Source organism: Podarcis gaigeae (assembly GCF_964106915.1).
Source record: "Podarcis gaigeae genome assembly, chromosome: 8".
NCBI classification, from domain to species: domain Eukaryota; kingdom Metazoa; phylum Chordata; class Lepidosauria; order Squamata; family Lacertidae; genus Podarcis; species Podarcis gaigeae.
Window position 1 is genome coordinate 83,238,617 of NC_139684.1, and position 23,670 is coordinate 83,262,286.

Genomic DNA, 23,670 nt, shown 5'->3' on the forward strand with positions numbered 1-23,670 from the left:
CCCTCTGCCTGATTCCCTGTAACTTGGCTTCTCACAGCGAGGGAACCGCCAGAAGGCCCTCGGCGTTGGATGTCAGTGTCTGGGCAGATGTTGTTGATGATAATTTTATTATTTCTTGCCACCCATCTGAATAGGCTGCCCCACCCACTCTGGGAGGCTTCCAACAAAATATTAGGGGGGGGAATATAAAGATGTTGAGAGTTGTCTGGAGACCCCCCGATTCACCTCCCAGAACTAACATTCCCAGAGTGGTTTAACCATCAACCCATCTTTCACAGGGAACTCTGGGACCTGTAGCTCTGGGAGGGGAATGGGGGGGGGGTTCCTAATAACTCAGCACCCTAACAAATGGCAACTCCCAGGGGTTTTGGGGGGAAGTCACAGCTGTCCAGAGCAGTATCAAAGTGCTTTAAATTTATAGTATGAACATGGTCTTCCTTTGGTCTGCTTTACAGCAGCCTTGCCAAGCTACAGAACGTGGTATCAGGAATCTCTTGAAACTTCCCACCCTGCTTGCCTTGGCTCTCAAGTCTCCTAAATCAAGTTTCTAGTCCATATTAAGATACCATATTTTTTGCTCTATAAGACTCACTTTTTCCCTCCTAAAAAGTAAGGGGAAATGTGTGTGCGTCTTATGGAGCGAATGCAGGCTGCGCAGCTATCCCAGAAGCCAGAACAGCAAGAGGGATTGCTGCTTTCACTGCGCAGCGATCCCTCTTGCTGTTCTGGCTTCTGAGATTCAGAATATTTTTTTTTCTTGTTTTCCTCCTCCAAAAACTAGGTGCGTCTTGTGGTCTGGTGAATCTTATAGAGCGAAAAATACAGTACATAGTTTAGGGTAGATGTATTGAGTATTATATATGAAATATGCAGCGTTTAAGAGCAAATGTGGAAACCGTGGAAGGCGGGTGGGACAGGAAGTCTGTAAGGTGGTGTTTTGTTTTGTTTTGTTTTGTTTTGTTTTGAAAAATCAATAAATATTTATATATTTTAAGTTTCTAGTCCTTAAACTTGGCAGACACGCAGGAGGCACACAATACTTTTCCTCCGCCTTCAGGAAACCTCAGCTGAATCGCCTGGCTTAGAGGAAACAACTTGCGGGGCCAAACCAGTCCCCACAGCTCTGCCTTAAAAAAATTCACGGGGGGATGTGGGTTTGACCCACGGAAAACCCAGGCCCCGAAATTTGCCCAGGTCTCCACCTGCAGAGCTTTGCCCGGCAGACGCAGAGCGCTGCTGCGGAGAATTAAGCCGTCATCTGGGGAGGAGGCGAGGAAAGTGACTTTGCATCAATTAAGGAGAGAGACTTTAATTAAGTTATTTATCTCCAGATCTCGCTCCTCTTCTCTGCCCTCCCCCAACCCCAGAGGGATGGGCAGAATAACACAAAGAGCTGGGGGGGGGGGAGAAGGAGGAGGAGGAATCCCAACCCTTCTTTGCCCCCCCAGCCCTGGAAATCCCCTGGGAGAGAGAGAGAAAGAAAGAGAATATGAAAACGGCCACATTATAGGCTCACCTTTCCGCTGCGCATGGAGATCTTGCATCACATTTAGCAAGCTCATTTCCACCTTCTGAAATGCAACCCTTCAGAGGCTGTGGGCAGGCGTGGTGGGGGTTATACAAGCCCAAGGAAGCAGCACTCTGCACATGCCTAAGAGCTCCTCACCACACTGAGCTCACAGGCCTGGCTCTGAGTCAGAGTCACATCACAGCACCTTGAACAAATATTGCTTTGATACCACTTTAACTATTGCAGAGTCCTGCAAAGAATCCTGGTTTTTTTGAGGGGGGGTGATGAGGACCCCTGGCTTGTTGAGGGGGTGATTACAGACCCTCCAAGTGTCCCTATTTTCCAGGGACAGTCCCGGATTTACAGAAGCCGTCCCGGTTTCTGATTTGATCCTGTTTTTCCTTAAAGGTAAAGCGACCCCTGACCATTAGGTCCAGTCGTGTCCGACTCTGGGGTTGCGGCACTCATCTCGCTTTATTGGCCGAGGGAGCTGGCGTACAGCTTCCGGGTCATGCGGCCAGCGCAAACCAGAGCAGCGCATGGAAACGCCGTTTACCTTCCCGCCAGAGTGGTACCTATTTATCTACTTGGACTTTGAGGTGCTTTCGAACTGCTAGGTTGGCAGGAGCAGGGACCGAGCAACGGGAGCTCACCCCGTCGCGGGGATTCGAACCGCCGACCTTCTGATCGGCAAGTCCTAGGCTCTGTGGTTTAACACAGAGCGCCACCCGCGTCCCTTTTTTTCCTTAGAACGTCCCTATTCTCATCAAAGAAATGGGAGATGTCTCTACATTCACTGGAGAAATGTCGGAAGGTACGGAATGGGATGTCCCTATTTTCTTCAGAGAAAGATTGGAGGATATGTGATTGTGAGGAATGGCTCATGTGCCTCTCCATCCCCCACCTGGAGAAAAGCTTTAACAATGAGCGACACAACCTTACTCAAAAGTAGGTCTCTTCAAGTCCCATGGGACTAATTCTCAGGTAAGTGGGCATGGGGGACGCAGGTGGCACTGTGGGTTAGTTAAACCACAGAGCTAGGGCTTGCCGATCAGAAGGTTGGTGGTTCGAAAGCACAAAGTGCAAGTAGATAAATAGGTGCCACTCCGGCAGGAAGGTAAACAGTGTTCCATGCGCTGCTCTGGTTCGCCAGAAGCAGCTTAGTCATGCTGGCCACATGACCCGGAAGCTGTACGCTGGCTCCCTCGGCCAATAAAGCGAGATGAGCGCCGCAACCCCAGAGTCATCCGCGACTGGCCCTTTACCTTTAAGTGGGCATAGGATTGCAGCCTTAAGCAAATGCCCTACCAGATCGGGCCAATGGCTCACCTGGGAAACCAGAAAGCAGGACTTGAACACAGGATCACTCTCCTCTCTCCTGCGATCTCCAGCAGAAGCATTACTGCTCCATCCATGAGAGCACAGCCACTGATAGCCTTCCCTATCCATGAATTTGCCCAATGCTCTTTTAAAGTCATCCAACTTGGCGGGTATTGCTGCCTCTGGTGGCAGTGAGTTCCAGAGTTTAATTCTGTGCGCTATTCCTCGTGAACCTTCCAGCTGCCCTGGTGTGTTTTGAGCTGCTGATAACCTATTGGAGAACAACATCTTTTTTTTGCTGTATATCTCCTTGAGCCAAGAACCATGACCCTCTTATAGGTAAAGGTAAAGGGAACCCTGACCATTAGGTCCAGTTGTGACCGACTCTGGGGTTGCGGCGCTCATCTCGCTTTACTGGCCGAGGGAGCCGCTGTACAGCTTCCAGGTCATGTGGCCAGCATGACTAAGCCGCTTCTGGCAAACCAGAGCAGCGCACAGAAACACCGTTTACCTTCCCACCGGAGCGGTACCTATTTATCTACTTGAACTTTGAAGTGCTTTCAAACTGCTAGGTTGGCAGGAGCAGGGACCGAGCAAAGGGAGCTCACCCCGTCGCGGGGATTCGAACCGCCGACCTTCTGATCAGCAAGTCCTAGGCTCTGTGGTTTAACCCACAGCACCACCCGCATCCCTATGACCCTCTTAGGGTAACCATTTTTGCAGAAGGCAATCCTCTCTTCCAAAGGTTGTCGTTGCCGTGGTTATCATTAGCAGGGTTCGAGTTCCCCACTCAGCCATGATGCTCACTGGGTGACCTTGGGCCAATCTCCATCTCTCAATCTAACCTACCTCACAGGGTTGTTGCGAGGGTGAAATGAGGTTAAGAGAACCATGTACACCACCTTAGATACTTGGACAATAAAGGTGGGAAGAGGAGGAACCCTAATCTAGGACAGCAGGCCAAATGGGCACCCAGACTGCTTTCATTTCTGTTTATAAATTGGAGTTATTTCTCAATTTTCAGCTATGCATAAAAATTATGCAAATCTCTTTTAGCCTTTTTTTAAAAAAAATTCAAATCTCTTTTCGGCAATGCGTTAAGTGGCCACCCCGGTGAAAGACCAACATTTGCAGAGTAAATTAATACAAAGCACAGATGGCGGAATTTGGCTTTCGGCTTGAGCAGTGAAATCTACAAGACGCATGTCCTTCTTTTCGCAAGTGGCGCCGCAGAACTTGTCTGCGTTCATCCTCAGGACCGGCTCAAAGTTTAAGGGTGCTTTGTCTCAACAGAAGAAGAATCATACAAATTGGAAGGGACCCCAGGAGTTATCCAGTCCAATCCCTGCAATGCAGGATCCTGCCCACAGCCATCCCTGGGTGGACTCGAACCACCAACCTTCTGGTTAACAGCCAGACGCAACTAACCCATTGTGCCAGAGGATTAGAGCTACTCCCCTGGTGTTTCTTGTCCGTGGGCCCTGGCATGCCTACCTGGCGGTGGCGGGCATAGAGGCATCTACTCACCATTTAAATATCCCACAATGCCCTGGAACGTGGCTAAGTCCGGGGCATTCTGGGAAATTAAAATGGCAGCTAGAGGCTTGGGATTCCCAGCACTGCTCGCTGGTGGGGAGAACGGAAAGCTAAAGGGCACCGATTATGAGGTCTCCAACAACAAATGCCCAAGGATGCCAGATTCTGGTGCCGGCCTTGCTTGTGCCAGCAAACCTTTGGCACAGTCCTGACCCCAGACAGGTATTTCCAAAGCGATTTCCGCCATCCGCTCGGAGAAGGGAGAATGAGAGGCAGATGGACGGAGCGGAATATACAAGTCAGCGGAAGCTTTTAACCCAGAGCCAAAGCATCCCACCCACTTAGCCGCCGTGCCTTTGCGGCGGGGAAAGGCATCTGGGGCGGGCCCCATAGAGTCAAAGGTCATCGGTGCTCCGTGACCTTTCCCAGGGCCGGAGGAGAGGAACGGCTGGGCTTCCCTCGCTCTCGCTGCCTTTCCAAATCCAGGCGGACCTTTTAAAAGGAACAAAACAGAAAGGGCAGCCCAGCCTGTCCAAACAGAGATTGCGCCCCCAAAAAGCATCAGTAGGGTGTGTTGGAGGCCAGCTGAAAAGCTTCGACCAAGACACTTGAAAAGAACACTTTTCGTCAGGTTAAAAGGAGCGAAAGAAAACACTCGCTGCCCATTAATTGGGGAGGAGATTTTCCCCCTGATTTGGATGACATTATGGGACGTTTCGGTGTGGATAAAAATAAGAGGCCTCTGAATTTTCAGAGAAAGTCAACACACACTTTGTTTTTAATAGGTAAAGGGAAAGGGACCCCTGACCGTTAAGTAAGGTCGTGGCTGACTCCTGGGTTGCGGCGCTCATCTCGCTTTACTGGCCGAGGGAACCGGCGTACAGCTTCCAGGTCATGTGGCCAGCATGACTAAGCCGCTTCTGGCGAACCAGAGCAGCGCACGGAAACGCCGTTTACCTTTCCGCCAGAGTGGTACCTATTTATCTACTTGCACTTTGACGTGCTTTCGAACTGCTAGGTTGGCAGGAGCAACGGGAGCTTCAAACCGCCAACCTTCTGATCAGCAAGCCCTAGGCTCTGTAGTTTAACCCACAGCGCCACTTGTGTCCCTTCTTGTTTTTAACACCACAGCTTTAAAGAGCTGCAGGTGGCTAGCACCCTCTTTGTAGAATCATAAAGTTGGAAGGGACCTGAAGTCCAGCCCCCTACAATGCATGAATCCTCTTGGTAAAAGAGGACTGAGAGGGCACCCAATTGCCACATCAAATTATTATTATTTATTATTATTATTAGCTGCTTTGCTCATAAAAATGACTTGAAGCAACTTGCAAGCACAGCAGAAATCAGTTACAGTGGTACCTCGGGTTAAGTACTTAATTTGTTCCGGAGGTCCGTACTTAACCTGAAACTGTTCTTAACCTGAAGCACCACTTTAGCCAATGAGGCCTCCTGCTGCTGCCGTGCCGCCGGAGCACGATTTCTGTTCTCATCCTGAAGCAAAGTTCTTAACCTGAGGTAATATCTCTGGGGTAGTGGAGTCTGTAACCTGAATAATATGTAACCTGAAGCGTATGTAACCCGAGGTACCACTGCACAATGAACAGAATCAATGAAAACCTCAACAAGCAAACACATTGATACAAGTAAGAAGCAGGTCTAGCAGATCCTGTCTCACCAAAACAAGTTGTTATGGGTTACATTCGATTCTCGCGAGAGAGGGGATGTCAACAGAAGCAGCCGCACCCATAAATGCTGGGAAATCTATCCTGGCACAGACCCAGCCCGTCGCTTGAGCCACAATGTGCTGGGGAGGGGGGTTTCCTTAACCCCGGGACCACGGAATACTTAAACGGCTACTCATATAGAGAAGAGTACCTCTGAACACGTGCAGAGCGTCTCTTCCCTATCCGGCAGGCCAGACATGAGCGTCAACCCTCTTTTTGGAAAACAAGGAGGACCACACCCGACACCAGATCTAGATCTGGTAGAGGCAGAGAGCAAAGATCGCTCCAGGTTAGGAGCGGATCCACGCCCTGTATTTTCACCCTTTCAAGACAGAATCTGAAAGGGAGAGCGGGTGGGTGGGGAGCCAAGAAGGCGTTTCCCCCTCCCCTAGCAACCGTCTGCAGGTCTTGACTTTGAAAACAAGGGTTGCCACATCCAGGTCTTTGCAGGTTCTTCTGCTGTTAAGAACGGCTTGGAGAGACAACTAGGCCAGGATTCAACTTTTGCCCTCCCTGTGTTTCTGTGAGGGGAGAAGCTGCAAGTGGCAGAATTCCCCCTTCCAACATATAATCACAAAAGGAACAGGCGTCTTCCCAGGTCCTGGGGGTCCTGGCGCTAGGACCAACCCTATCCTTTACGATACGCTAATCTTTATTGTCATCGCCCCATACCAAACAACGAAATTGAAATTTTCGAAATTGAAACTTTCCTACCTCCTGCAGGCATTTGGGGGTGAAGAGCAAGAGACGGGTTTCCCTCTGCTCAGAATCTTCCCCCCATTTCCCACCGGGCTAATAAAATCGGAGACCTAATTAATTAGAATGAGGAAATGGAACGCACGCACACACACACACACACACCTATCTCTGTGTCTTTGGCATCGGAGGCAGCCGGATAAAAGCTCCGGAAATCAATAAATCACTAGGCAGACAGTTCGTACAGGAGCTGCCTTGCCCAGTTGATTGGCCAAGTGAGATATTGCCTCTGCCTCAGTTCCCCCAGGGGAAAAGAGAGTCTAAGCAAAGTCCATCTGGCTCTCCTCTCCCCTGGCTCTCTCCTGTTCCCTCCCCCTCGGCCCTTCGCCAAGAACACCTGGGTCCTGCGCTAGCAAAAGAAACTGGCTCCGATTTCAGAGGTTAACACCCCACCCTCCAAAATATCGCCCCCCTTCAAAGGGAGATTTTTGTGGGGTGAATGGAAATGGTTTGCAATTGGATAGACTTAAGGCAGCAGGAGGAGGGGAGAGTATGCAAGCTTCTGGGTTTCACAGAGCTCTGCGCCATCCCTGACGCAATGTGCCAAAGCGTTCTGTGAAACGCTAAAGCTTGCACACCGGATTCAGTTAATCCAGGCATTTCTCTCTTTGTCTGCACCTCTTCCTGTGCTTTAGGTTGTGAAGTCAGAGCAGTGCCTGGAATGAGTTTGTGCCCCTTCCCAATCAAGGGAAAATGGCTGACAAGACGCCTGGTTGTATTCTCAGCTCCAGAAGGGGAATGTTACCTAGTGAGGAGAATGACAGGGAACTCAGCTTCAGATTTCAGGGCCCAAAACTGCCTAAGGGCAGCCCCTGGTGATGTCACAATGGGAGACCCTAGTGATGTCACAAGGTAGACCGTGGAGACGGAAGTTAATTGGGAGAAGCGAGCAGAGGGGGGAACATTCCTCAGAGCATCTATGCGATAATTTGCAGCCAGCTCCCGCTAGGCTGAAGCTTGTAAACCGCATGCACAGTCTTCTTAATTAAAAACAATATATTATTATTAATTATTATTATATTTATTTATATCCCGCCTTTTCCCCAGACTCAAGCCGGCTCACACAAATCAAAACAACAAAACACAGAAGGCTAACTACCTACAGAAGGCAATAGTTGAAAAGCAATTGAACTATATCAGAATTAAAACATTTCTGTTTAAAAGACAAATACTGAAAACAGCGCAGCACTATTTAAATTAAAGCCACTCTCGCCCACCTGGGAGGGGGAGGGGGCAGACTTCAGGTCAGACCTGAAGATCTGGCACCCTAGCGAAGTGAAGAGAGCCCCTGAGCATGTGCAGAATGCCATTCCCCCCATCACCACTAAGCCAGGGCATCTAAGTCAGAGGGCTGTAGCTGCCAGCTTCCTTAAGCTCCGCCGCTTATTTCTCTCCCTGCCCCCTGAGGAATTTGCAAGCTCCCCTCTTAGTGGCACCCACACCTTGCCAACCACCCACCCACCCACCAAGAGGAGGACCCCGAATCCACCTTACCGGCCAGGCAAAATCAAACGGGATCACCACCTGGCCAGCGTGAGCGGTGGAGAAGACATTGCCCCCTAGGACGGGTGTGGTGGCAGCTCCCAGCACGCAGGGCCCCCCGGGCAGAGCCCGCAGCTGGTATTCCTTGAGGCAGACCCGGAAGAAGGTGTGGCATTGCTGCGCCAGGGGGCACGGCGGATCCAGGCCCCCGCGGCAGCACCGCCCGTCAGCCAGCACCCCTTTCTCGTTGCGGGCAAAGCGGATCTGCAGCTCAAAGGTTCCTGCCGCCTCGGAGACCTGGAAGGGACAGAGAAGAAAGAGAGGAGAGATTGGGACGGTTGAACCACGGAACTCATGCTACAAGAGGGAGCGGCGGCCCCCAATTTGGGCAGCTTTGAAAGATGGTTGTAGACAAATCCATCGAGACACCTGGCCTTCAAGGCTGGAGGCAACAATGCAGGAGGGAAGAGAGAGGGGTCTTGTGTTCGAATCCTGGCGGCTGGTTTCCCACAGGCGTCTGGTTGGCCCCTGTGAGAACAGGACTATGGGCTAAAAGGGCCATTGGCCTGATCCTGCAAACTCTTCCTGTGTTCTTAGGAAAGAGGCCCACTTGTCATTAAAAAAAAAAATTATTGAAGTAAATCAAATGAATCGATAAAATAAAAAATTGAAAGTACAAAAAATCAGCACATCTGGGGGAGACTTAATATGAGGCTGCGAAAGTACTCAAGGCCATTAAAACCAAATTTCATCCTGTACTGTCCACCGCTCAGCCAATGCTAAACTCCAACCAAAAACTGGCATCCGAATCTGTCCTCCTGGTCTGACAGTGATTTCGGATTTCAGACCCAAAAGATCAGCCACATCCAGAGTCCAAATACCTCTGGGTGTTCACGGGCAGGCAAAATATTTTTCGTTTTCATGTTCTGAAAGGTGCTGCCCTTCTCCCCCAGCTCTACCCACATCCCAAGTTGTCTGGACTTCTTGGGGGTTTTCACATGCGTGCACACACACACACACACACACACACACACACACAGCAGAAATTATGCCCCTAGATCTGGCTATCCTGGCTCAGGATCAGGGCTGGCTGTGAATCTGAGCCGGGCCCCAGAACCTGTTCCATAGATTCACAGAAATGTATAGTTGGAAGGAAAAACGAGGGTCACCTAATCCAACTCCCAATATTTCACCCAGCACGGGACTCGAACCCACAGCGCCAAGATTAAGAGCCTTATACTCTACCGACTGAGCTATCCAGCCTTGAGTGCCAAGGGTTGATTCTTAAGCTACGCATAATCACGGAAATGGTGTATCTGAGCATATGTGGAGTGCACTTCCTTATGCACAGCCACCCAAACAACTATGGCTGTGCGGTCCCTGAGCACGTGCAGAGAGGTGCTCCTTTGCTGGAGAGAAGCCCACCCAGGTGTTCCATTCACAGTGTAAACAAACCTCACACGTGGCAGAAATTTCCAAGTTTGCCCTTGTGGCCTGTTCCCTGGCAAAGGAACATCTGCACATGCTCAGGGGAACCCACTAAAAAGGAGCTTGCAGAGAAATCTCACTCTCAGACTGGGAATGCCAGCTGCACATCTTTGGCTGCGGATAGGAAAACGAACTCTGCACATGTTCAGAGGCACCCTTTCCATTACTGCACACATCACACTGCGAGGTCAAAGCAGGTCCTTCAGGTTGGTTGGGCCCCGATCCCACGCCGAGATAACCAGGTCTCAGGGCATGATTTCTACACGGGGAGGGGCAAGAGCCCCCAGAATTTAACGCCCAACTCTGAGATCCCCACTTACGAAACTGCTAAGAACTAATGTATTTTGGTTGGAAGGGAGAGTGTTGCCCGCTGGGGGCAGGGGGTCGAAATGTCCCCCACCTCCTTCCCCGCTCGTAGCTGGGGAGGCCAGATCCGTTCCCTGCCCTCCCCAATGAGGAAATCCATCTTCCCTAGGGGGATACTGGGCGGTACTAGAATCGCAGCAGACAGGATTTCACCTCTGCCCCCCCTCCTGCAGAGAGCCCTATGGGCAGGGAGGCTCCTCATTCTGCCCTTTGCGCCCGCCAGATGTGGAGCCACAGGGGTGCCAAATGCCACCAGTGGGAAGCAGGGCTGCTGTCCACCTGGTCCAGCCCACCCGGCCCTTGCCAGCTCCCCACAGGACTCTGCAGCCTCCGGAACATTTGCAGCGGCAAAGAAGGAAGCTTTTCTCTCAAAACCACACACACACGGACGCACGAACCCTGCCAGCCTTTTGTTTCGTGTCTGAACAAGGAAATCGAACCCAAGCCAGCAGCAGGCGCCCCGGGTGCGAAATTCACGGAGCGCCCCGCCTCCATGCCAAGCACCACGGGACCCGATCCACCGGGAAGTTCCCATTCCGGCGAAACGAAACAGGAGGCACGCATGTGCTCTTGCACAACGAGAGGTGGGCCCAGGGAGACAGCGGGGTGCAGTGGTTAGAGCAGGGGTAGGCAACCTAAGGCCAGGGGGCCGGATGAGGCCCATTCACCTTCTAAATCCGGCCTGCAGACGGTCCGGAAATGAGTGTGTTTTTACATGAGTAGAATGTGTCCTTTTATTTAAAATGCATCTCTGGGTTATTTGTGGGGCATAAGAATGTGTTCATTTCCCCCCCCCCCAAAAAAAATATATATAGTCCGGCCCCCCACATGGTCTGAGGGACGGTGGACCGGCCCACAGCTGAAAAAGGTTGCTGACCCCTGGGTTAGAGTGTCAGACTAGGACCTGAGGGACCTGGGTTCAAATCCCCAGTCACTGCCTCTCAGCTGAATGTACCTGCCAGGGTTAATCTAGGGATAAACTGAGGAGGGGGCTGAACTATGCATGCCACCTTAAGTTCCTTGGAGGAGAGGAAGGGTAGAAAACAAACAGCCTGGGATAACTCAGCTGGGAGAGGCTCTTAATCTCTGGGTTGCGGGTTCGAGTCCCACATTGGGCAAAATATTCCTGCATTGCAGGGGGTTGGACTAGATGACCCCGGGACCCCTTTCAACTCTACAGTTCTAGGAAACAAAATCTGGTTGGCCCTAGGATGTTGGAATAGACAGCCCTTTGCCCTGATCCAACTATAGCGCCCCCGCAGATGATATTAGGGGCTCCCACACAGTCCACTTTCCATGCGGCTTCTACAGAAGACCCGATCAAAGGATCGGGGCCCTAAGATCTTCCTCTTAATGGCGCCCAAACCTCACAGCCTGAAAAGGCTCGGCCGGCTGTGCCTCCCTAACCCGCTCTGACTTCTGAGATGCTGCCAGTCGTGGGGCGAGCTTGACTCAAAGCTGCCTCTGGGATGGGGTGACTGTTTCCCTCCCAGCCCAGAGATGCAGCTGATTCTGGGGTGGAGCAGAGCAGCTGCCAAACTGCCACACAGCACAGCAGCAGTCGAACCAAAAGCAAGATCTCGTGCCCTCTTCTCACCCTGGTTGGTGGCGGGGAAAACACGGGGAGGTTGGAAGAGCTTCATCCTACAGGTTCTTTGGAAGTGGGGGGGGGGGGCAGACAGGACCCTCTAGGATCCTGCAAACAAATGTCCCAGCTGCAAAGCCCAGTACAACAGGGTCTGATCCAGTGCCAGAGCTACCCCGGGGGCTGAGGCTGGTTCAACACCAAAGAGATGCATCTACACCTAACCAGTTTAACCAGGTTCCTTCCTCCTCCTTCCGGGACTGGGAACTGGGAGAACTATAGTTCTGTGACGGGAAGGGGGGGCCTGGGAAAATCTCTAATAACAGAGCAGTCTAGCTGCCTCGTCAAACTACAAATCCCGGCGTTTTTTTAGAGGGGGAGGCAGAAAGTTGTTGCTCAACCAGTATATCAAGCAAACCGAGAGAACGATCCGGCGCATGGTGCCTTCGCTGGCGCTTACTCCCAGCAGTCGGTGTGTCACCAGATGCCCCAAAGATGGTGGCATGTTGACTCAGGCAAGGGAGCACCCCCCCCTATGATCACAGATCTCTCCCCCAGTCTGTTCCCCGCCCCCCTGAAAAAACATCCCTTGCCCGCCTCTCTCAACCCCATTTCAGCAGCTTCTGGGGCAAAGACACAAAACCAGCTCAGAATACAGTCAAGCAGGCACTGGAGCGAGTGTGGAGGTGCAGACATGCTCTCCACATGGCGCATTGATGCTCCCTGCCTTGTGGCTGGCCAGCAAGACACCACGCCTAGCTCTCAAAGGGATTGCGCCGTCCAGTTCTCTCTCTGGACAGGGTGTGATGCGCAGAGACGAGAGCGCAAAGGGTTCTCTGAGGTTGGCATGGGCAAGGTGGCACCTGGAGGCGGTTGAGAGCCGGGAGACGGGGGGCAAAGCAGCCCCCGACGAGCCTGATGCTCAGCGGTGCCCACACCCAGCCAAAGAGCCCGAGTGCCCTGGTGCCTCTCTCCAAATGCCACCCCAGAGAGAATGCCAGGCACCCCTACCACCCAAAACCTGCAAGCTTTCAACTTGGGGTAGAGGCTTGGGCATGCCTGGGCAAAGTTGGCACCTGCCTCTCCCAGCGTGGGGTTGGTGCACCCATTTCAAGCGCCCACCCCAACCGCGAGTGTTGGAGAGGCGTGCCTGGGTGCCCCAATCGGGCACCTCCCGGGCACCCAGCAAAAGGGTTCGGGTGGGTGTCCCAGAAGCGGGGGTCTCACCTGGGGCCTCGCGTAGCAGAGGAGGAAGACGAAGGTGCACAGCACGTCGCCAGGGGTCCTCCGCCGTCTCATTGTGCTGGCGGCGGTGGGTGGCGGGCAGCCCCCTGCCCCTTGGCCGCGGCGCCCCGGCAATGGGAGCCCCTGGCCGGTCGCCCAGCGCGGGGCATCCAGGACTCGCTGCCCAGGCCACGCCGCCGACGGGTGCCCAACCTCCCGGGAGCGCAGCTCCGATTCGGATCGGGAAGCGGAGCCAGAGCCGTCGCTGCTGCCGAAGACGCCCGGCTGCGCTCTGGCTGCGCTGGGCAGGGCCGCCTGACATCACGCGCGCCGGGGTGGAGCCTCGTCGCCCGGCCACTTTCCCTGGCCCTCCGCCCAGCCAAGGGGGCGGCGGCCGCGGCGGCGGCAGAAGCAGCAGCATCGTTTCCCGACCCTCCGGGGCAGGGAGGGGGCGGCACCGGGACCGGCCAAGAGGAGCAACCGGTTCCTTCGCGGCGCGCGGGGTTCATTGCGCCCAGGGCGCGCCAGCCCGAGGAACGCTGCGTCTCCTCCTCCTGGCGAGGGATGGAGCGCGCGGACTCGGGCCGGCAGCGCGCCCCTGGGTGCCTGCACGGGCCGGCAGCAGCAGCAGCTCATTTCCGGGGTTTCCGGCGAGGGACTGCCCCAGCCCTGCGCGCACACGGCTGCAGCCCTTTCTCCAAAACGAAAATCTAAGGCGCTAGTCCTCGTGGTTAGGAAGAAACGCGCGCGGGGCCAGTTTGCGTTCAGGAAACGCGGCCGAGGCGGCTGCGTCTCTTCTTCCTCCTCCTGGATGGACCGGCGACCCAGCCAGCCCCGTGATGCCTGCACGGGCCGGCAGCAGCAGCTCCTCTCCGGGGTTTCAAGCGAGGGACGTCCCCAGCCCTGCGTGCAAATGGCCTGATCAGGGATTGGGGTTTTTCCGCGTGCCCGGCAGACGCGCTTGCCACAGAGCTGCTTCCCTTTCTTGCAAAAGGAGAAGCTAAGGCGCTAGTCCTCGTGGTTAGGAAGAAAGGGTTCGTTTGAGTAGGTGGGTGGCTGCCTTCTGCCAAGTCATGGAATCATAAATTTGTAGAGTTGGGAAGCTCCAAAGGCGAAGGAGGGCAGCTGCTGCCCCCCTCCCATCAAGTGAATAAATAAAAATACTTAACTAACCGACCAAACGCGTCGCAGATAGCTCGGTTCAGCCCTCCCCAACATAGATCCTGTCCCCCTTCTGTGCCAACATAAATCATGGCTACGCCCTTGGTTGCAAGGGACCCAAGCGTCATCTAGCGCAACCCCCCTCTTGCCAAACGGGAGGCTTGAACCCACGGCCCTGAGATTAAGAGTCCGGTGCTCTACCCACTGGGCCATCCCACCTGCGGTGGCAGGGTGTGTGTGGGATCCACCAGGGGCCCTCCTGCCGCATTCTGTTGGGTGGTCCCAGCCCCTTCCAGTTCTGCTCCACTGCGGATCCCTGGATTGCGACTCCCATCCTCGCTAGCTAGCAGGACCAGCGGTCAGGGATGATGGGAATTGTAGTCCAGCAATAGTCAGCTGGGGGGGACACCCAAGAAGCGTTGCAGTTACAGACTCTTCAGCTAGGCCAGACCAACTGGCTGTTGCAAGACCCCCCCACTCCCATCAGCCCCTGCAGCAGCCCACAGGGCTAGTAGTCAGGGCTGGTGAATGTCCAACAATGTCCAAAGGGACTCAGTTGGCTCCACCTGGGTGGAAGGGAGCAGGGAAACTGGGGCTGCAGCTGGCCAAGGTCCAGGGTGGATGAGGGGAGTGGCTGCTCCAACATCTGGAAGGCTGGACTTGCCGTATTTTGACTCATGGAAAGAGGTCCCCTGTGGAATAAGGGGCCATGTTTGCCAAAACCTCAAGACAGCGGCTTTTGTGAGATCCTGGAAGGAAGACAAAGCTCTTTCAATTAAAATATATTTATATATATGGATACATATATGTGTGTGTGTGTGGATCAGAAGGTCGGTGGTTCGAATCCCCACGACGGGGTGAGCTCCCGTTGCTTGGTCCCTGCTCCTGCCAACCTAGCAGTTCGAAAGCACGTCAAAGTGCAAGTAGATAAATAGGTACCACTCTGGCGGGAAGGTAAACAGTGTTTCCGTGCGCTGCTCTGGTTCGCCAGAAGCGGCTTAGTCATGCTGGCCACATGACCTGTACGCCGGCTCCCTTGGCCAATAAAGCGAGATGAGCGCCGCAACCCCAGAGTCGGTCAGGACTGGACCTAATGGTCAGGGGTCCCTTTACCTTTACCGTTATATATATATATATATGAATATGACAGAGCCACAAAACTGGCCACTCTCCTCTTTTTTAAATGGCGTACAATTAAAGGGAGAAACACTTTGCTTTTAACCTAGAAAGTGGTACTCCATTGTGGTCTCCCTGGTTGGGGGTCTTCAAGCAGTTGGTGTGGCAGCCGCCTGCTGAGAAGGCTCAAGGTGTGGCTCACTTGCTCTGAGGAACATAAGAACAGCATCCTCTTCTCACAGTGGCCAACTGGCTGCCCTGAATGGGAAACCTGCATTCAGGATTCGAACCCACTCCCCTTCTGTGGTTTCCAGTGGAGAGACAAAACCATCTGGCGGCGGCTGGAGGATGGATGGCAGCCAACAGATTGAGGTTAAATCCTGACAAGACAGAAGTACTGTTTTGGGGGGACAGGAGGCGGGCGGGTGTGGAGGACTGGCTGGTCCTGAATGGGGTACCTGTGCCCCTGAAGGACCAGGTGCGCAGCCTGGGAGTCATTTTGGACTCCCAGATGTCCATGGAGGCGCAGGTGAAATCTGTGTCCAGGGCAGCTGTTTACCAGCTCTATCTGGTAAGTTAGTTCTAGGTATGAGCTTTCGTGTGCATGCACACTTCTTCAGATAACACAGTGTACCTATCTGTAACTGGAGAAAAATCAGTGAGAGCTATGAAATTTGCTTTGGCCACACAGACATTGAAAATATCATTCATGGCCGCAAATGCCATTAACTGTCAGACAGCACACATTAAGATATACCTTTAAATATATGGGCTGCCAACCTGCACCCTGTTTGCTGGCGTGTTTTGTTTTTGTTTTACTTTGGGTGCAGTTTAATTCCCGATTTTATCTGCTTGCGGGAATGACAAAGTCTTGGCATAGGCTAATTCATTAAGCAATAAATCTTGGGCTGACTGATCTCCTTATCTATCTGTGTATGAATCTGCACACACAGAGAGAGCATGACGGTTGTTTCTCTGCGCCTTTCTTATTTATATATTGCCATGAATGCATCAGCTGCTTCACAAAGCTACACAAGCCAAAAGACCTTTGCAATTTGGATTGTCGGAAGCGTGGGAGAACACAAAGGGCAAGGAGAGGCCGGCTTTTCGTATCCTGGTTGTGAAACACCATTTCTGCATCTCACCTAATTCACGCCAGTCAGGGCTATCACTTTTCTTTTAATCCACTTTTGAACCTACTGTCCCATTTATTTGAATTAATAGCTCACCTTCTTCTCCAAGAGCTCAAAGTGACGTACAAGTTTCTCCCCACTCTTCATTTAAGCCCAACACAACAATTCTTCAAGGCAGGTTAAGCTGAGAGGCAGTGACGGGCTGATAATAATAATAATAATAATAATAATAATAATAATAATAATAATAATTTATTTATACCCCACCCATGTGGCTGAGTTTCCCCAGCCACCCTGGGCAGCTTCCAATAGAGGGTTAAAAACAATACAGCATTAAATATTAAAAACTTCCCTAAACAGGGCTGCCTTCAGATGTCTTTTAAAGATAAGATAGCTACTTATTTCCTTCACATCTGAAGGATGGGCGCCACAGGGTAGTGGGCGCCACTACCGAGAAGGCCCTCTGACTGGTTCCCTGTAACTTGGCTTCTCTCAGAGAGGGAACCGCCAGAAGGCCCTCGGCGCTGGACCTCAGTGTCCGGGCAGAACGATGGGGGTGGAGACGCTCCTTCAGGTATACAGGACCGAGGCCGTTTAGGGCTTTAAAGGTCAGCACCAACACTTTGAATTGTGCTCGGAAACGTACTGAGAGCCAATGCAGATCTCTCAGGACCGGTGTTATGTGGTCCCGGCGGCCACTCCCAGTCACCAGTCTAGCTGCCGCATTCTGGATTAGTTGCAGTTTCCGGGTCACCTTCAAAGGTAGCCCCACGTAGAGCGCATTGCAGGAGTCCAACCAGGAGATAACCAGAGCATGCACCACTCTTGTGAGACAGTCCGAGGGCAGATAGGGTCTCAGCCTGCGCACCAGATGGAGCTGGTAAACAGCTGCCCTGGACACAGATTTGACCTGTGCCTCCATGGACAGCTGTGAGTCCAAAATGACTCCCAGGCTGCGCACCTGGTCCTTCAGGGGCACAGTTACCCCATTCAGGACCAGGGAGTCCCCCACACCTGCCCGCCTCCTGTCCCCCCAAAACAGTACTTCTGTCTTGTCAGGATTCAACCTCAATCTGTTGGCCGCCATCCATCCAAAGTCACATCCAGTGAGTTTCATGGCCAAGTGGGGATCTGAACCCTGTTTTCTCCCAGGTCCTAGTCTGACACTTTAACCACTGCACCACACTGCTTCTTTAAAATGAAACTCCCGGTGCCTCCCATTTAATTCCTCTTGATGAAGAGCTCTGTGCTTCTCACAATCTTGCACACTTCGTTGGCAGTGATCCGTGACCTCAGTAAAGTGCATTTCTGTATCTCTGCATATTCTTTACTGATCTTTGACATACTGCCCACAGGTACCCAATCCCATGCGCATGAGCATCACCGCACACTGCCGTCTTTAGCATATGCGCCGCCAGGGCACAAAGATGCGCCCAGCGCCCCCAAATTTCGCATGCATGGCGCCGTTGAGAATGACAAGCGCCATCACTGAGTCTAACATGCGCCACCATTGTGAATGACATGCGCCACCGCTGGCACGGCACATCTTTGGTAAATGAGCGCACAAAGTCAAAAGTCCTTTAGTGAAACAGTAGGTATACATTTTGGTAATACGTAGGTATATATGTATGGAAGTGTATATGTAAATGTATATAGGTATATATACATATATATGTATACAGGTATATATGTATATATGTATGGAAGTGAGAGCTGGACCATAAAGAAGGCTGATCGCCGAAGAATTGATGCTTTTGAATTCTGGTGCTGGAGGAGACTCTTGAGAGTCCCATGGACTGCAAGAAGATCAAACCTCTTTATTCTGAAGGAAATCAGCCCTGAGTGCTCACTGGAAGGACAGATCCTGAAACTGAGGCTCCAAGACTTTGGCCACCTCATGAGAAGAGAAGACTCCCTGGAGAAGACCCTGATGCTGGGAAAGATGGAGGGCACAAGGAGAAGGGGACAACAGAGGACGAGATGGTGGGACAGTGTTGTCGAAGCTACCAGCATGAGTTTGACCAAATTGCGGGAGGCAGTGGAAGACAGGAGTGCCTGGCGTGCTCTGGTCCAGGGGGTCACGAAGAGTCAGACACGACTAAACGACTAAACAGCAACAACAACAAAAGGTATACAGTGGTACCTCGGGTTACATACGCTGCAGGTTACATATGCTTCAGGTTACAGACTCCGCTAACCCAGAAATAGTACCTCGGGTTAAGAACTTTGCTTCAGGAGGAGAACAGAAATCATGTGGCGGCAGCGGGAGGCCCCATTAGCTAAAGTGGTGCTTCAGGTTAAGAACAGTTTCAGGTTAAGAACGGACCTCCAGAACGAATTAAGTACTTAACCTGAGGTACCACTGTACTGTATATGTATTCTGTTTCTCTAGCTTGATCAAAATTATTTATTATTTCATAACAGGTAGATAGTTAAGAGCTTAGGTGGCTTCAGCAGCGGGTGCCTGGTGCCCCCCGGAATTCGGTGCCCGGGTGCCCCACACCCCTTGCACCCCCGGGTAAAGGCGGCCCGGTCACTGCAAATTTCCCTCAGCTGACTACTGTATTTAGTCAGAAACAGGATGCAGTCTCCCCCTTCTGCTTAGCTACTGTAAAGACACCCACCTATTAAGGGGAAATATAGGAATTGTTTCCAGCACAGCAAGAACTTTATATCGGTTCCTGCACCGTGCTTGCCTTCTGAGTCCAGCAGCACCTTAAAGGCTAAGAGATCGGTTGTGGCAGAAACTTTTTGTACGTCTCATGAAGTGCTCCCTTATTCCATCAATACTTTTGTGGGCATCCGTCTGCCTCGGGAGACAACGGAAGACTGTGCTACCGGGTTGTGAAGTCAAACGGTTGGAGAGTCGCAGGGCCTGTTGTGGCTGTAGAGACCGATGCAGGAGAGACATGTTTCGTTACAGGAAGGGCATATGAAGGCGCCCGGTTTTCCTTTTACAGGTGCATTGCGGCATTTTGTATGCCTCAAATAAATCAGTTAGTGCAACAAGATATTGGTGTTTGTTTTGCAGCAGAGAAGCATTGGTGTCGAAAGCCCCAAATGACTTATGTCCCAAATGTCTAAAAGACTGCCTCATTCCCTGCAGACCCTCTCAGGCATTCAAGATGGGCAGAGGGGTCCCTAAACAGGGCTGCCTTCAGATGTCTTCTAAAAGTCAGAAAGTTGTTTATTTCCTTGACATCTGACGGGAGGGCGTTCCACAGGGCGGGCGCCACCACCGACAAGGCCCTCTGCCTGGTTCCCTGTAACCTCACTTCTTGCAGGGAGGGATCTGCCAGAAGACCCTCAGAGCTGGACCTCAGTGTCTGGGGGTGGAGATGCTCTTTCAGGTATACTGGGGCTGAGGCCGTTGAGGGCTTTAAAGGTCAGCACCAACACTTTGAATTGTGCTCAGAAACGTACTGGGAGCCAGTGTAGGTCTTTCAGGACCGGTGTTATGTGGTCTCGGCGGCCACTCCCAGTCACCAGTCTAGCTGCCGCTTTCTGGATTAGTTGCAGTTTCCGGGTCACCTTCAAAGGTAGCCCCACATAGAGCGCATTGCAGTAGTCGAAGTGGGAGATAACCAGAGCACGCACCACTCTGGTGAGACAGTCTGCAGGCAGGGAGGGTCTCATCCTGTGTACCAGATGGAGCTGCCCTGGACACAGAATTGACCTGTGCCTCCATGGGCAGCTGTGAGTCCAAAATGACTCCCAGGCTGCGCACCTGGTCCTTCAGGGGCACAGTTACCCCATTCAGGACCACGGAGTTCTCCACACCAGCCCGCCCCCTGTCCCCCCAAAACAGTACTTCTGTCTTGTCAGGATTCAACCTCAAAGACACAATAAAACACTAAACCTTAAAAAAAAAAAATTCCTACACAGGGCTGTCTTCAGATGTCTTCTACTCCAACATTTCTCTGATGAAAATAAGGACGTTCTGAAGGAAAAAATGGAACATTCCGGGATCAAATCTGAAACTGGGATGGCTACTGTAAAGGTGGGAATGTCCCTGGAAAGCAGGGATACTTAGAGGGTCTGTAAGATCGGCTTCCCCCAAATATGCACACCCTCCAACTTTCCTCCAGAAATAGGGACATTCTATTCGACATCGATAGAAAAGCAATGACAAACCTAGACAGCATCTTAAAAAGTAGAGACATCACCTTGCTGACAAATGTCCGTATAGTTAAAGCTCTGGTTTTCCCAGTAGTGATGTATGGAAGTGAGAGCTGGACCATAAAGAAGGCTGATCGCCGAAGAATTGATGCTTTTGAATTATGGTGCTGGAGGAGACTCTTGAGAGTCCCATGGACTGCAAGAAGATCAGACCGATCCATTCTGAAGGAAATCAGCCCTGAGTGTTCACTGGAAGGACAGATCGTGAAGCTGAGGCTCCAATACTTTGGCCACCTCATGAGAAGAGAAGACTCCCTGGAAAAGACCCTGATGCTGGGAAAGATGGAGGGCACAAGGAGAAGGGGACAACAGAGGACGAGATGGTGGGACAGTGTTCTCGAAGCTACAAACATGAGTCTGACCAAACTGCGGGAGGCAGTGGAAGACAGGAGTGCCTGGCGTGCTCTGATCCAGGGGGTCACGAAGAGTCAGACACGACTAAACGACTAAACAACAACAATTCGACATCAGCATCACTGCTTGAGCATTTCCTACCACAAAAGTTATTAGAGGAATCATAATAATAAAAATTAAAGGCCCCACCCTATTTTTCTGTTTGGAAATTGTTTTACCTGATCTTAATCTAGATATTTTTTTAACGTTGTTGTAACCTGTTCTGGGATCTTACGGCGAAGGGGAGGTAAATAACGTCTTAGAAGTTGCTACACCAACATGGCCTCTGGGATTTTAAATATAAAAGAGGAGGTTTAAGGAAGCTGCTCATGAGAACCTGAATGCAAGATGGGGTATGTTTCTTGGACGCCAGATGCTCGGAGGAGGTCAAATGTGCTTTTTTTTAAAAAAAAATCCCTGCACATAAAAAAGTTCTTTAAAATGTGCTTCTAGTGTCATGTAGAAACATGCTGTCTTGGATCACTCATAGAGAAAAATGAGTTGATGAAAAGCCTCCAGCCTTCGTTTCCCAGGATAAAAACCATCTCCAGCTCTCTGAAAGGGCTTCTTAAATCTTCATGTGATCCAAGAATGAAAGGGGGGGGGGAAATCAGGCCAGGGTGCTCAGTTCCCAGTCAGTTGGCACTGCAGGGATCTCTTCTGGGCCGAAATCCAGATCCCGTAAGCTGAACGCAGCACCCCAGCTTCTGCATCTAAATATTCCAAAACTATGCCTATTGTCCCCTGGGCATGCACAGAGTGCCTTTCTCCCAAGGGAAAGCAACATCCCTCTCTCTCTCTCTCTCTCTCTCTCTCTCTCTCTCTCACACACACACACACACACACACACACACACACACACACACACAAGCTAGAGGAAAGGGATATTTAAGCCAATACAGAGCGGCCTTCTTCCCAGGGAAAAATAATTATAAAAACTTCAGAGAAACTGCGGGAAAATTGTCTCTGGGCACGTACAGAATGCCTTTCGCTTCTGACAGGAACGCTGTCAGAGAGCTTCCAGGTTTTTTTTGGGGGGGGGGGCTCCCCAGACACCTCAGTTAGGAAATGATGGAAGAATTTATCACGTTCCTTTGTTTTCCCATCCTTCTTGTCCTTTGAGCTGGGCTAGGAGAATGAAACTCTGCTCCACCGTCAACCCCCACCCCTCAACCCAAAAAGAGTGGAGTAGCAAATGAGCCAAGAGGGGAAGAGAAGACCTGACCCTACTCAGCCTCCCCCCCCCCCAAAAAAAATGGACACTGCCCCCTTTTCTGTTTGTTTAAGGCAGGGGTCTGCAACCTTTAAGACAAAAAGAGCCACTTGGACCCGTTTCCGAAGAAAAACAACAACTGGGAGCCGCAAAAACATTGCAACATTTAAAACAAATATAACGCTGTATATATGCCACCTAACCCCCACAAGGAGAATGCTGCGCATGTGACCAAATAGCGAGGACTTACTTTGCTAGAGACAAGCCCTGACGCTACCACAAGCCTCCCTCTCTTCCCGCCGCCCAGCCTCCCAAGAAAAAACCCCCACTTCAAACGGTCACAAAGCACAAATTCCACGCGACCGCGACTTGCTATGCCCAATAATCAATGCCCAAAATGCCATAGAAAATTAATCAGGGCCCCAGTGTACCATAAATCATAATCAGTGCCTGATGTAAATAATAATTAATAATGAGGGTCCAATGTCATCCTCATCATTATAAAAATACCTTTTTTGACACTTTTTATTATTTCTGGGTTTGACCCCTCAGAATTACTCCTCCTCATAGAAATAAACATTACATTAACATGTTACCTTTTTTTGAGTGTGTGTTCTTCACTCCCCTTCAAAACAGTGACCAGTGTATATGCCTCCTTTCAATGCAGCCTGCTTGCAAAGGCGGGACGACAAAGTTTTTTTTTATTTTTTATTATTTATTTATTTTATCTTATTTTGAATATTATTATTATTATATATATATATATAATGCGTTCAACTGTTTTTTAAACAGAAGGGGTGGGCACTGTAGGCAGGGGGCAGTAACTGCCCTTGCTCCTGATCAAGCAAATAAATTTAAAGTAACCACTAAATAAAATGAGTTGGCCTAATGAACCAACTTCCAATTAATTTAAACGGAATTAAGTAATTAAATTGGCCTGCAATAATAAATACTGTTTCTTAATTAACTAACCAAAGGACTTAAATCAACCAAATGAATCTAATCAATTAAATTAAATTGATATACAATCAGAATCCAGCAGCAATTGATCTGCCCTTTCTCTTAGTCAACCAAAATGAATTTAAAGTTCCAACCAAATGAATTAAATTACCAAAATGAATCCACACTCGATAAGTTTAAATACAATTGGAATCAAGCAATAAGTTGACTACTGCAAGCACTTATTAAAGCAATCAAATTAATTATATTTCAGGGTTGCATATATATCCTTGGAGCGCTAAAGCCCTAATTAAAGCGCTTTAATATAATAACACTCAGAGTCAAACCTCTATGAGCTCTTAAAATGCTTAACTTAAATAACTTGTTCTCTTCCAATCCACCAATTGAGCTATATTGTCACTTATAAAGCCTGAATATCCAATTCCCACAACAGAGTGCCTCACCTAAAATGGCCGCCGGGCCAAACCACGTGGTTAGCTCAAAATGGCGACCGCAACTTCCTGGTTACCAAGCAACACAGCTAT

The 23,670-nt window shown here is 50.9% G+C and overlaps 1 protein-coding gene and 1 long non-coding RNA gene across 2 annotated transcripts in view; one reads left to right on the forward strand and one right to left on the reverse strand.

Moving 5' to 3' along the window:
- LOC310851476 (uncharacterized protein) overlaps positions 1-8,380 on the reverse strand; it is a 57,980-nt gene extending 49,600 nt beyond the window's left edge. Inside the window, exon 1 of the mRNA XM_083753951.1 lies at positions 8,341-8,380. The gene's annotated coding sequence lies outside the window, so the exon portion shown is untranslated. The remainder of the gene's footprint in view (positions 1-8,340) is intronic.
- The window catches only part of LOC310851803, a 153,057-nt gene that overhangs the window by 53,437 nt on the left and 75,950 nt on the right, over positions 1-23,670 (forward strand). The gene's annotated exons all lie outside the window — the stretch shown is intronic.